Source organism: Lactuca virosa, chromosome 9, assembly GCF_052849685.1.
Source record: "Lactuca virosa cultivar CGN04683 chromosome 9, Lactuca_virosa_CGN04683_v6, whole genome shotgun sequence".
NCBI classification, from domain to species: Eukaryota; Viridiplantae; Streptophyta; class Magnoliopsida; order Asterales; family Asteraceae; genus Lactuca; species Lactuca virosa.
In genome coordinates, this window is record NC_136434.1 from 247,861,207 (window position 1) to 247,868,907 (window position 7,701).

Here is a 7,701-nt window from a genome sequence, read left to right on the forward strand (position 1 = left end):
AACAACACATGAACAAAGAGAATGATTATAATCCATGTCTCATTTCATACGATATCTAGAATGGAGGATGTAACACCCCTGTTTCCAGGATAGGCATTAATGATGATTTAATAGTCTAGGTCAACCTTTGTAACTCATTTTTAAGAAATGAAAAGGAATTATGTGATTATTATATGAATTATGTGTTTTATGCTTAATTATTAGGATTTAATTAATTAAGAATAAAAATAAGTGTCGAAAATAAATATTAGAAAAACCTAATATCTATGAAGGAAGTTGTAGTGGTCGTGACAAGGATTTCGGATATATAAAGAATACCGAAATCCGAGTTATAACCAAGAAGTTATGACCTGTCGAAGTTCCGCGACAAAACCGGCACGGCACCGAATGACGTAAAAAGTGAGTTTTTGATAAACTACTTTTTAGCCTTGGTGATCTAAATGAAATTCGTAGTGTTCGTTAAACCGAGAGTATGCATAAAAAGAACGCCTAAATCTGACTTCGTATGAGGAAGTTATGATTTTTCTAAGTTTCAGCTTAGCGGTAGACAGCTAAAAACTCGAATTTTAGATCGAGTGATTTTTAGCCGACACAACCTAAACGAGAATCGAAGGTCTCGTCAATAGTAGTACAACGGTAAAAAGACAGACGAAAACGGACATCGGATGAAGAAGTTATGAATTTTTAACGGATTTTCCTGTCCCGGTCTGTTAAAAATAATAATATTAAAATAAAATTCAAAAATTGCCGACGGAGTCTAAACGAAAGTTGTAGAACATAATTTTACCTACGCATGCATATAAAGAACGTCGAAAACAGAGCTCGTATGCGAAAGTTATGGATTTTAGAAGTTTGGAACACAAAAATCGGGAAAATCCCGAAATCCGAGAAATTTCGCATGGCTCAGGTTCGGCCACGTAGCATCTGCGCATGAGAGACGCGTGTCTGGTCCGTGGCATGACCGAAGCGAGCCACGTCGCCCTTCCCTTGCCAGCCGCTCCGTGTCCAGAGCAGGTGAATCATCCGAGGGTGTAGCCCAATCTGAAGGCGACGCGTGTACAGCCTTCCGAGACCGAAGCCTGGCCCCTCGCATGTCCGACGCGTGCCTCCCCCTCACCTGTGAAGCTGCCGCGTGGCTTCTCCTCCTCCCTCCGAATCCGAACCTCTTCCCTATAAATTGTGTTTGCGAGATCTCCCGGCTAGATTTAGAAAATTGCCATTTTTCACCCCTAATTTCATATTTTAGCTATTTCCACTTCCCCCGAAGCCCCGAGATCATTTCCAACACCCCAGACACGCCTAGAAGTGCCCGAGAAGCCTGAGAAATTTATCTTTTCGGTTTGAAGCTCCACCCTTGCAGGGCCCCGTTTTCAATAAAACGTCCCGGTTTTATCGGAAACGATTGTTTTAAGAGACGAGGTGTTGTCCAATCGTCGTCTTATCAAGTGAGTGTATAGTCACTTTCATCTTACACATAGATATGAAGTATTTTATATAAAATACATGCTATGTGAATATGTATTGTTTAGTTATTTGATATGGATGATGAATGAATGATTTATACAGGTTTTTAAATAATTTAACCTGTATATGTATTTTTATCTACAAATATGTTAGGTAAAACATGGATAGATAGTTGATGTTTGATGAAATAAAATGATGAGAGGCCTCGATGTTATTATGATCCAGTCATCTAGCGTAGTATGGATGACGACCACGGACTTTTCTAGATAGTCCTGTGGAACGCTGGCAGGCTTGCAACCTGTAGGTGTTAATGAGCTTGGGTGTTCATTTGTTGTACTCCATCCCCCACATGGTTGCCTTATTTGACATAAATTGTTGGGAAACCCCCCAAAACAGTGTTGTCGCCCCAAAGAAAATCCTTATACTAGGTCCCTTGTGATAGTTGTTTTAGGGACGTAAAGTGAGGATAACGGGAACGGGTAATCGGGTTATTGTTGTTCGATGAAATTAATAAATTTATTTATTGTGGGTTGAAAACCCTATATGCTCACCAGGCTCCCAAGCCTGACCCACTCAGTTTTCTTTGTATTACAGGTAGTAGCGCGAGAGCATAAGTTGAACGACTTATCAAGATATTTTGATTATAGGCTTGTAGTGTATATAACTGTTGTAAGGCTTATAATGTGTCGTTTATGCTTTTGGTCTGTATCGGAACATGACATCCCGAGTTTTGTTATATAATGAAAATACATTTCTTTAAGAAATGCTTTGGTAAATCTTATTTTATCATATTTCGTTAGGAACAAATTCTGCAACTCTTTTATTCAAAGGATTACTCTGAAATTATTTTAAAAGCATAAATTAAAACCGGTCTTTTCTGGCCATGAATTAGGGGATGTCACAGAGGACTATATGATCCCTTATCTTACGGACACATTACTAATAAGATCAGAGTTCGACAACGGTCTTTTTGAGAGCTACGATTGCCAATCGGATTTTGAAGTCGTACTTGCAATTATAATCATTATACTTATCGAAGTGGGAGACTTTTGGATTATGTGTTTAAGCCCATAACTATAATTGGTATGTACTTGACCCGATACAGCATGGTCTATTTGGGTTGTAACACTCTGGAACAATTTGATAGGATGGATATTTGAGAGAGAGGTTATTTGTGATTTATTAATATATTATAAGTATAATATATTAATTGAGAAATCATATTATTTAATTAGTATTGATCAAGAATTAATTTGGAATTAATTTAGTGATCAAAAGAGATTAATTATATTTGCAAGGCTGATTAGGTAAATCGGTAATATTTATAGTTTGGGACTAAATCTTTATGAGGATCCATGAAGAGTTAGTCCATAAGGCTGATAAGTTATTGGATTAAAAGCCCAAGTGAATTAAGGTTTACAAGTTTAAACCTTAAGGATTCCAAACTATAAATATGATCCCTAGCTTGCTAAAATCGGCCCCTATAAGTCTAAGAGAACCATAACCGATTTTATGTCTCCTTACTTCTCTCTCAAATTCCTCCTCTTGTTCTTGGTTTGTTATAAGACATTTGAGGCATCACACTTGAGGTGTTAGGCTCTTGAAAGACCAATTCCTACAAGCTACAACAAAGAGGTAATCTTCTAACTTACTTTTATGATTCATATGTCAAATTGTATGCTAGTTGTAGGTTTCAAGCTTTGGAAATTTTTGTTGCATGTATAACTAGAGAAAACTTAGATCCAAAGCTATTAGGGTTGTATGTGCACCATAGGATTGTTATAGCACACAAAACCCAACAGTATGCAACCCCAAAGTGCGATACAATGTTGTTCCTTAGGGCTTTACAAACCCAAGCGGTTCATGTTTATAGCGATCAAAGGGATCAACTTTTTCACACTAAATGTCGTGTGAATGATCGATTGTGTAGCTTGATCATCGATGGTGGTAGTTTTACAGACATAGATTCAAATGAGATGGTTACGAAGTTGGGTTTAGCCAAACAACCCATCCTAAACCATATGCACTTCATTGGTTAGACGATCGAAATAAAGTACAGGTGACAAAGCAAGTTCGAGTTTGTTTGACAATGGGATCATACAAGGATGAGAATTTATGTGATGTGATTCCAATGGATGCTTTCCATATTTTATTAGGACATCTTTAGTAGTTCAATATGGATGTGGTGCATAAGGGGAGGAGTAATGAGTATGAGCAATATGAAGAAAATCGTGTTGTCACCCATGTCCTCAATATAAGTGCGATCGCCGAACAACAAAAAACCAAGCTTGAATATGTTGGCTAGAAAAAAGGAGGTGGAACATGTTTTCGACCAAGGAGAGGATATTTTCATCCTTGTTACGAAAGAAGGACCAAAGGTGGAGACTGCGAACGAATACCCAAAAAAGGAGGTGAATGCGAAAGTAAAGGGTCCGATTGAAGAATTGCTAGTGGAGTTTCGTGATGTGTTTCCAGCCGACTTACCACCTGGTTTACCACCAATCCGTGGTTTTGAACATTAGATCGACCTTGTTCTAGATGATTCCTTGCTAAACAAAGCGGCCTATCATTGTAATCCAGTGGAAACGCAGGAGTTGCAAAAGCAAATTAATGATTTGATGAACAAAGGCTATGTTTGTGAGAGCCTTAGTCCTTGTGTCGTTCAGGTTTTACTCGTGCCTAAGAAGAATGGAACTTGGCGTATATTTGTGGATAGTCGAGCGGTGATTAATCTAATGATCAAGTATAGGTTTCCCATTCCTAGACTTGACGACATGTTGGATGAACTGCATGGGTCAGTGGTGTTTTCGAAGATTAACTTACGAAGTGGGTATCATCTGATTCACATGAGATAAGGTGGTGAATGGAAGACAACCTTCAAGACCATGCATGGGTTGTAAGAATGGAATGTGGTGCCATTTGGTCTTACTAATGTGCCTAGTGCTTTCATAAGGCTGATAAACGAAGCATTGAAGTCTTTTCTTAGGAGGTTCGTAGTTGTATACCTTGATGATATTTTTGTTGGGTTTTGAGCATTCTAACACTTCCTAAGTGTACATGCAACCCTATTAAACCTTGGATCTATGTTTGTCTAAGATACATGAAAAATATTATTTTCCAAGGTTTATAACCTATCTAGCATGGCATGGGGTACTTTTAACCATAAAAGAACTAGATGAATTACATACCTTTTGTTGATTGTTGATTCCTTGGAGTTTGAGAGCGAAGCACCAATAATGTGAATGCCTCAAATGGAAATCACAAATCACCACAAACTTGGAAAATATATGAGAGAGTATACTAACTCTTGATTTTGGCCACCACACTTACACACACACTAGGGTGTTATTTCATGCAACATGAGCTTGTTTATATAGTGTGCATGGTTAGGGTGAAACCCTAATAACCCATGTCTTTTCCTTTTCCAAGGATCCATGGGTTAAAAGCTCCATGGTTCATCCATGGACTTCCATATAAGCTTAGCCCATTAACAAATGAGTATTAGCCCACACCATATAAATATAATAGCCCATGATTTAATTAGTCTTCCTTTTAATCACTAAATTAATTCATAATTAATTCAAGATTAAAACTAAGTAAATAACATGACTTTATATTAATATATTATAACTTATAATATATTAATAAATCGTAAGTATACAATTCTCATAAAATTATCCATAAACAGTTTGGGTGAAGTGCAACCCAAATGGACCATGCCGGGTCGGGTCAAGTATATACCAAATAAGTTATGGACTTAGACACCTTATCCAACAGTCTCCCACTTGGATAAGTCTAATAACTGTATTTGCGTATGTTACTTCAGGAACCAACCAGCAATCGTAGCTCTCGAAAACTCTGTTGAACTATGAAGCGCCATTTTAGATAAGTGATCATATAATCCTCTGTTCTCATGATATCAGCCGGACAAATACATGGAACAACGTCGTACTTATTGTCCAGCAGTTTGTTTCCCGATTTCCGATTTGTTTGACAAAGAACTAAATTGAACACATCAATTAGGTTCTGACCGGGCCCGGTACATAGGTCAAAACAAAATCATCGAGGGGCCCAAATATCGCTTCTAATCCTCCAAGGACTAGAAGGAACAGATAAACTTCGACTCATATACTTGTTTCTACTACTTGTTGAATTATACACAAATGCACGTTTTATAACATCAAGTTACTGATGCGTTTACGTGCAATCAATGCACAACCAACTCATAGGTAACAACTCATATCTCTAGGTTTGAAGACTTATATGATATTATCGTCTCACGATCACTCGAGATAAATTCCATGAAGTGATACAAGTGAGCATGGGTTAATTCCAATACTCATAACTTATGAGTACTCATGAATGTTGTAGCAACCATTGCTATGTCTAAACACGTTTAGCCATCTACAAACTCGATTCATGACAGTCTTAATTCATACCTACTTCCAACATATGAACGACTGTGGAGTGTTTAAATAACTTAGTCATTCGGAAAGAATAACCTAGCTATTCTGGAAGTCAAAACATGCAAAGTGAAACACAATAATAATCGAATCCAATATGGTCTCAGAACCCTTTTGAATATAAATAAAACCACCTTTTATTTATCACCATATTGATTACACATTATTCATTGTATAATGTTTCAAATAATCAACTTAATACTTGAACAAAAACAACAGTCGTCCCATGCTCCTAACATGTACACTTTGTTTTTCTAAACAATAGGTATGCCATACTCCAAGTATGCACACTATGTTTGTCTATGATCTTTACTTTGTGAAATAGATCAATTGAACATGATTCCAATGATGCTCATCTCACAATCCCAAATCCTTATTGTAAATGTAAGAATTCCTAATTCCTACCATTTACCAAAAAAAACTGTTAAATTTTAAACTTATATGCACTGATCCTCTCGTAATGGTTATGCACAAGGTCACCAAAACCTTGTCATCAGTCATTACAGAGGATTCCAAAGGAGATCAACTCTATGGAAACGAACTCTCATATTCAAAGTACATTGCTTTGAACATCCTTCTTGCATAAAAGTTTCTAACTTTCTCATAGATTCTTAATATCCAACTCCCAATATGGAAAATTTCCATATTCCTATTTTGATTATCATATCTGAACAAGAGCTACCTCTTTTCAGAATATATCCATATGGTCCTTCCAAAATTTAACACTATACTTCCAACTGTCCCTGAGCAACCAATCTTTGGTGAGCCTTAGATAGTCCTCGACAATTGCTTAATCATTTTAGTCTTATCCAATTCTAGACTTTTCCCTTCTTAATGCTCTGAGCATTTGGAAAATTTAGAAAGGATGAATACTATAGCACATGTGACCGATCCTATACCCGAAGCATATGGGACACGATTCACGATGTCTCACATAAAGACCTGATACTGGATCAGTCTTTTGCTACAATATTTTTTTATTTTCCATGTTTTCAAAAATCGACTATGAAGAGGGTTGTCGTGATCATAATCGAATTTGAGAACGCAATATATATAGAATTTCCTTATGTTGAACCATTCCAACATAAAATTCATATATATATCCTTGACTAAAGATGATTAAAACTCAATCTAAGCTTTTATAATTGAAATGAAGTATAATTTCCTCTCCCTTAATTATAGCAAAACAACTTTTTCAACCCCTACAACTTTACGAATTGAAACTTTTGTTTTTCTATAATTAACATTGCTAACTTGCAACACTAAACATAATAATCATGCTCCCACTAACATGATGATTATCAGCATAACACTTATGCTCCCACTAGCTCTGTCATATTTCCAGAAATCAGTTGGACTTCTGAAATTTAGATTCGTACACCCTTTCTTAGATAGCTCACATGTGTGTCTAAACAATTTCCAGAACTATGAAAAGGGATGCCGTAATCATAGTCTTAATTGTTTAGACCTTTGCCATTTCTCACAAGTCCATGTTAGTGTGCCGGTTAACCACACACGCTCCACTAACGACTTTGAGAATGCAAACATCACAATTGCTATCTACTTAAAATCTTCTTAGTGAAAGCATTTCCTCATCATCATTTTCATGAATCGGAGAGAAACCTTATGACACTTAGATTTTATGGTGTATGAGTTCCTATCCATGTGAATTTGTCAAAACCATAATCACAAGACAAGGTTAGTAACAAATTCAGCCTTACATGGATTGAACTTGTTCAATCTTAATTTCTTGTCATCTGGTAGCACAAGGCCC